This window comes from Apium graveolens, chromosome 8 (assembly GCF_009905375.1).
Source record: "Apium graveolens cultivar Ventura chromosome 8, ASM990537v1, whole genome shotgun sequence".
NCBI classification, from domain to species: Eukaryota; Viridiplantae; Streptophyta; class Magnoliopsida; order Apiales; family Apiaceae; genus Apium; species Apium graveolens.
Window position 1 is genome coordinate 156,601,779 of NC_133654.1, and position 7,947 is coordinate 156,609,725.

Below are 7,947 nucleotides of genomic sequence, written 5' to 3' on the forward strand. Positions count from 1 at the left end.
ACCCTCTCTGATTTCTTTCAAAAGAAATCAGTTGTTAAATATACTAAACCTAAAGAGGGGAGTGTAAAGGAGGGTAAGAAAGGTGAGGGACAAAGTGAAAATCAAAGAAGCCCTAAGAATAAGGTTGGAGAGGTGAGTGTTTCCTAGCCTAGCCATACTGCAGTTTCTCAACAAACTGCAGTGCTTAAAAAGGATTTAAGCTCATTACTAGTTGCATCCTCCCAAAAGGATGTGACTATTGAACAAAGCTCTCAGCCAAGAGCATAGGACAAAAGGGTAAGGGATACAAGCTCACCCCAAACCTATATCAGAAAGAAGAAATCAAAAACCCTTGGGGATGCACAGGGCACACACTTAGTGCAAACTGGTACTAAAGACCCAGTCACTGCACCTTCTCAAAGTCAGGTTGATGTGGCTCCAATAAATGTGGAGTCACAGCCAAAATCTCTCATAATTGAAGCACCTGATACACCAAACTCTCCCACATATTCACTGGATGTTGACATGATCAATATATCACTTCCAAATTCTCCATCTTTAACTCTCTTGGAGAAGCCAAAAATCCAAGTAAGTGAGCATCATCTTTTATATGATTTGTTGGCTCATTTACCATTCCTATCTGAGACTGTTGAGACATCTGTGCCAAAATTTTCATCAATCTGCACAAAGTCTACAATAGTCTCCACTCCAAACTCTTTCATTTCTACTATCCCGATGGATATTCATCATCCGTCGAGTAGTGATTGTATCCCGACGGATAAGCCTAACAGAAGTCATCCGTCGGATAGCCATACTGTTGTGGATATGTTGTGAACTTGATGGTTTCATTAACAAAACACCTTGGTAGAATTTACTTAGTAAAAAATGTAGCACTCGACGGATAAGGATTATAGTCCCGACGGATAACTCAATATAGTCCCGACGGATGATGATTTATTATCCATCGAGTGAGTAGCTTGTGTAACAATAAGTCTGTAGCATATTTCTGCATACACATTGCTTAGATTCTGTAAGTAGTACTCAAGTCATGTTGACTTTAACTAGATATACAAAATAGGTTGATTAATTGTACATAGATGATGTCTTGTAATTCTACATAAATGAAATGAAGTCAAGTGCCAGATTGCTAGCCGATGGATAAACAACAATGCCATTCGACGGATGATCAACAAGACAACCCGACGGATGATCATGAACTCGACGGATGATCATGAACCCGACAGATAAAGAATTCAAACATCTTTTGACAGTGACAACACAGTCACATGCGTTGAGTGTATGCAAATGGAATGTGGAAGCCCATTCAACTGGGTTTTAGAGAACAAAGAAGCATTGCCATTTCCATGCTATTATGAAGATATTCAAAGATGCTGGAAAAGAGTAATGAAGTAGCATAGTATTGGACTTGATAATTTTTGTTTTATTATCATGTCTTATTACTTTGTAATCTTGGTGTTATATAAACCAAGAAGTAGCAAATAGAACAACTAACTAAGCAACCAAGAGAGAAGCATTTATAGCCTGTATTCTTAGCATTTCCCTGTAATCTTAGTTGTTAAAATTTGTAAGCAGCTGTGAGGTAATTGCTATATAGAGTTCTCTTGATATATTATATATCTCTGGTGGATACATTCAAATCCACCAGAAAGTTTTTAAAGACTTATATTTTTAATTACTTGTGTTTTGATTCATTTCAAGTTATTATTCCGCACTCTACAAATCAATTCACACTAATATATATTTAAGTTAGAACACTTTTTATTTTTGAAAAAGTTTCAAGAATTCCATTCAACCCCCCTTCTGTAATTCTTGTTGCATTGTTAAGGACTAACAATTGGCAAGCTCTTGAAGAACAAAGAGTTTAAAGATCACAACAAAACAACAAGATGAACAAGAAGGATGTTGGAGTCAAGATTCCTTTTCTGGATAAAGATAATTACCATCACTGGAAGGTAAAGATGCATCTTCATTTATTTTCTCAATATGAGGCCTACGTAGATTGCATAGACAGAGACCCTCATATACCAATGAGAGCTGCAACTGGAAATGTGCCATCTGTCCCAAAGCCAAGGCATGAATGGTCTGATCATGATATTGAACAAGTCAGGAAAGATAAGAAGACCATGAATATCTTGTTCAATGGAGTTAATGGTGACATGTTTGACAACATCATCAATTACAAAACTGCCAAGGAAGTTTGGGATACAGTACAGATTATCTGTGATGACACTGAGCAAGTTAGAGAAAACAAGATGCAGCTACTGATTCAACAATATGAGCATTTTCAAAGTGAAGAAAGTGAGTCTCTCACTGACATTTTTAGTAGGTTTCAAAAACTACTAAATTCTCTGAAGTTGCATAGAAGGGTCTATCAGACAAAAGACTCCAATATGAATTTCCTTAGATCTCTTCCAAAGGAATGGAAACCAATGGCAGTCTCATTGAGAAACTCTCAAGATTATAAGAAGTTTACTTTGGAGAGACTGTATGGCATCCTGAAGACTTATGAGCTTGAAATAGAGCAAGATGAGAGGATGGAGAGAGGAAAGAAGAAAGGAGGGTCCATTGCACTAGTTGCAGAGTTAGAGAAAGAGAAGGAGATAAAGATGGAAGCTGTTGAATCAACTTCAAAGGTCTGTGAAAATAAGGGCAAGGGGCTGGTAGAAGAAAATGAAGATACCTTGAGCCAAGATGACATGAAGGATATTGATGAACATCTAGCATTTCTTTCCAGAAGATTTGCCAAGCTCAAGTTCAAGAAGAACTTTGGAGCATCCAAGCCAAATAGAAACATGGTGGATAAATCTAAATTCAAATATTTTAAATGTGGCTTGGAAGGGCACTTTTCCAGTGAGTGTAGCAAGTCAGATTCTAGCAAAAAAAGTTTGAGCCTGTGGATTATAAACAGAAATACTTTGAGCTGCTCAAACAAAAGGGAAGGGCTTTCATTACATAAGAAAATGACTGGGCAGTAGATGGTCTGGATGAAGATGAAGATGTTAGCTATGTCAATCTAGCCCTAATGGCCAAGTCTGATGAAACAAAGATAAGTTCTTCAAGTAATCAGGTAATCACTACAAACCTTGCACATTTATCTAAAGCTGAGTGTAATGATGCTATAAATGACATGTCTACAGAATTATATCATTTGCGTGTTACACATAAGTCTCTTACTAAGGAAAATGCTAAAATCAAAGAAAACAATTTGTTTTTAAGTGAGAGGAATAATGTGCTAGAGTCTCAGTTCATTGATTTTGAAAATTAAGAATTTAGTCTAAGATTGCCAAGGAGGAATTAATTGAGTCCTTGAAGAAAGAAGAGATTTTGAAGAAGCAGCTTAAACGAGAATATGAGGTGATTAAGGCATGGAAAACATCTAGAGATGTTCATGCTAAAATCACCAAAGTTCAAGGTATTGAGTCCTTTTGTGATGCAGCCTGGAAGAAGGATAAGGAGAAGCTGGAATCCAATTTGGTTGAAGGATTGCTAATAGATGTAGACTCGACGGATGATGAGGGTCATGCATCGGATAACAAAAAGGGTTATCCGTCGAGTGACATAAATCCTCATCCGTCGACTGTGAGCAAGCCTGTAAGTAAAGCCAAGCTTGTCAAGTCAAATGAGAAATATGGATCAATTTCCAAGAATTTTGTTCCTGGAGAATCTAGTCAAGTAAAGAAGGAGAAGAAGGCTAATGTTGGTTATATGACTGTCAAGCAATTGAGTGACAGACTTGAAAAGATTGAGGTTAAAATAGAGGCTAAAAAGAAAAATAATAGAAATGGTAAAGTAGGGATTAACAAACACAATAACTACACACCTGATAAATATGCTCCTAGAAAAATCTGTGTCAAGTGTGGTAGTGTAAATCATTTGTCCGTTAATTGCAAATCTGCCATGCCTACTTCCATATTTGTGCCACCTCACTTTCCCAACATGAATACCATGCCTTCTATGCCTATAAATGCTATGTCTACACAGAATATGAATGCACAGTTTGCTAATATGCCATTTGCACCTAATCCTTATTATGCTGCATTTAGTATGCCACAAATGCCATTTAGCATGCCTTACTAGAATAACATGTTTACTAATAGCATGCCATTCCCTGTTAATCAAAATATGCATGATAATTCTGCTGTAATGAATGGTTTCAAATGTTCAACTCAAATGACTAAGGATGAATCTGTTATCCCCAAGTCAAATGAGATCAAACCTATGAAACAGAAAAAGAAAGCTAACAAGGCAGGATCCAAGGAAACTTGGGTACCAAAATCAACATGATTTGATTTTGATGTTTGCAGGGAAACAGAAAGAATCTATGGTACTTGGATAGTGGTTGTTCAAGACACATGACTGGTGATTCTACCCTGCTCATAGAGTTCAAGGAGAGAGCTGGCCCTAGTATTACTTTTGGAGATGACAGCAAGGGTTATACTATGGGATATGGCTTGATTTCAAAAGACAATGTCATCATTGAGGAGGTTGCCTTAGTTAATGGTCTCGAGCATAATTTGTTGAGTATCAGCCAGCTTTGTGATAAAGGCAATTCAGTAATCTTCAATTCAGAAGCTTGTGTTGTGACTAACAAGAGGAGCACCAAAGTGGTTCTCACTGGTATGAGAAAAGGAAATGTGTACCTAGCTGACTTCAACTCATCAAATGCAGAATCTGTTACTTGTCTTCTCAGCAAAGCAAGTCAGGTTGAAAGTTGGTTATGGCACAAGAAGCTATCCCATCTAAACTTCAAGACCATGAATGAGCTAGTAAAGAAAGAACTGGTTCGAGGCATTCCTCAAATGGAGTTTTCTAAGGATGGATTATGTGATGCCTGCCAAAAAGGAAAGCAGATCAAAGCATCATTCAGGAAGAAGCTTGATTCAACAATTGAAGAACCTTTGCAACTGCTACACATGGATTTGTTTGGACCAGTCAATGTGTTATCCATCTCAAGGAAAAGATTTTGCCTAGTAATTGTAGATGATTTCTCAAAGTTCTCTTGGACATATTTCCTAATATCTAAAGATGAGGCTAGTGAAATCATCATCAATCACATAAGGCAAGTCAATAATCATCCTGATTTCAAAGTTAGAAGAATCAGGAGTGACAATGGAACTGAGTTTAAGAATTCTGTCATGATAGCATTTTGTGAAGAAAATAGGATTTTGCATGAGTTTTCAGCAGCAAGAAGTCCACAAAAAAATGGAGTAGTAGAAAGGAAAAACAGATCACTTATTGAAGCTGCAAGGACAATGCTTGAAGAGTCTAAGTTACCAACATATTTCTGGGCTGAAGCTGTAAATACTGCATGCTACACTCAAAATATTTCTCTGATTAGTCAAGCAAAATGTATGACTCCTTATCAATTGTTCAAGAACAAGAAGCCAACTCTAAATTTTCTTCATGTCCTTGGCTGCAAATGCTATATCTTGAGAAATCAAACTGATCAGAATGGAAAGTTTAATGCTAAAGCAGATGAAGGAATTTTTGTTGGATATGCTGTTGGTAAAGCATATAGAGTCTACAATCTAATAACCAACATTGTTGTGGAATTAATACATGTTGTGTTTGATGATAAAAAGATTGAAGGACTGCAAGATGGAGATTACCATGAGAGTCTCAAATTTGACAATGTGGAGATGGTTAGTGATGACAGTGATGATGAAAGTGATCAAGGAACAGTATCAAAGGATAATGCAGAAAAATCTCCTACCAATGAAGCACAAAATTCAACATCTGTCGAGTTAAAAAATGCTTCATCCGTCGGGAGATAATCTACTTTATCTGTCGGGAGACAACCAGCTTCATCCGTCGGTACTCAAGATTCTCCATCCGTCGGGTCATCAAAAGAAGCTGGAAGTCAGAATAGATCACTTACAAAAAGTTCCCCTTTCTCAAATCAAAGATCCATTAACTTAGGGGGAGTTTCTAATAATCAAAACTCAATCACACATCAAGATAACAATGAGGCCTCTTCATCTAGAGCTAATCTACCTCAACAAAGGAAATGGACAAAGGATCACCCCTTTGAGCTCATCATTGGTGATGTATCTTCTAGAGTTCAAACAAGGAGAACAACTCAAGAAGAATGTCTATACAGCAGCTCTCTTTCCAAGGAAGAACCAAAGAAGGTAGAAGAAGCTTTGTTGGATCCTGATTGGATTTTAGCTATGCAGGAGGAACTAAACCAATTTGAGAGGAATAAGGTATGGAAGCTGGTGCCCAAGCCTAAAGGAAAGAATCGAATAGACACCAAATGGGTATTCAGAAACCAGATGGATGAGTAGTCAGGAACAAAGCCAGATTGGTTGCTAAGGGCTATTGTCAACAAGAAGGAATAGATTTTGATGAAACATTTGCTCCTGTTGCAAGACTTGAAGCCATCAGAATCTTCTTAGCCTATACAGCCCATGCCAATTTCAAGGTCTATCAAATGGATGTCAAAAGTGCCTTTCTGAATGGAGACTTGGAGGAGGAAGTCTATGTCAGTCAGCCTCCTGGTTTTGAAGATCCAAATTTTCCAGAATATGTCTACTATCTTTTGAAAGCACTTTATGGACTGAATCAAGCACCTAGAGCCTGGTATGACACTTTATCAAAATTCCTTTTCGAAAATCACTTCACAAGAGGTACTGTAGATAAAACTTTATTCTTTAAAAATGTTAATGGCTCTAGTATACTTGTTCAAATTTATGTAGATGACATTATTTTTGGCACTACAGATGAAAAACTTTGCAAAAAGTTTTCCAAATTGATGCAGAGTAAGTATGAAATGATTATGATGGGAGAACTAACTTACTTTCCTGGTTTGCAAGTTAAGCAAGTTAGTGATGGAATATTCATTAGTCAAACTAAATACATTTATTATCTTTTAAAGAAGTTTGATCTAATGGATTGCACATCTGCAAAAACTCCCATGGCCACTGCAACTAAGCTTGAATTAAACACTACTGAAAAGTCTGTGGATATTTCAAGTTAGAGGGGCATGGTTGGCTCAAATTCTGTACTTAACAGCTAGTAGGCCAGATATAATGTTTACTACATGTTTGTGTGCTAGATTTCTGGCTGATCCTAGAGAATCTCACTTAGTTACTATTAAGAGAATTTGCAGATATCTCAAGGAAACACCAAAACTTGGCATTTGGTACTCTAGAGATTCTGGTTTTAATCTAACTGGTTATTCAGATGCTGATTATGTAGGTTGTAGAATTGATAGAAAAAGTACAACAAGAACCTGTCAATTTCTAGGAAACAAGTTTGTGTCCTGGTTCAGTAAAAAGCAAAATTCAGTTTCTACTTCTACAGCTGAAGCTGAATATATTGCTGCTGGCAGTTGCTGTGCACAGATTTTGTGGATGAAAAATCAATTGTTAGACTATGGTTTACAAGTTGAAAGGATTCCTATTTTCTGTGATAACACAAGTGCAATTGCCATCACTGAAAATCCAGTACAACATTCAAGGACAAAGCACATAGACATCAAGTACCACTTCATAAGGGAACATATAATGAATGGTACGGTGGAACTACACTTTGTTCCAAGTGAGAAGCAGCTTGCAGATATTTTTTACCAAGCCACTGGATGAATCCACCTTTTCAAGGTTGGTAAGTGAGTTAGGTATGCTCAATTATTCTTAAATCTTTTCAGATAATTTGCAAATTGTAATGCAGCCAGAAATTTAATTGGTTTTACAGTCTTGAATGAAATTTTGGCTAAGTCAAAATTTACATCTCGACGGATGATCAGTATCCATCGAGTTTGATCATCCATCGGTATACTTTTTATTAATAAAATCAATTACTTTTCTGGAATTTTTTATAACTCCACGGATAACTGACTTACTCTCATTCGTCGAATTGTCTGAATCTTAGCCGTTAATTCCCTGAACCTTATCCATCGAGTATACTTACAGTTTGTAAGCATAACACGACGGATAATTGGTGGAA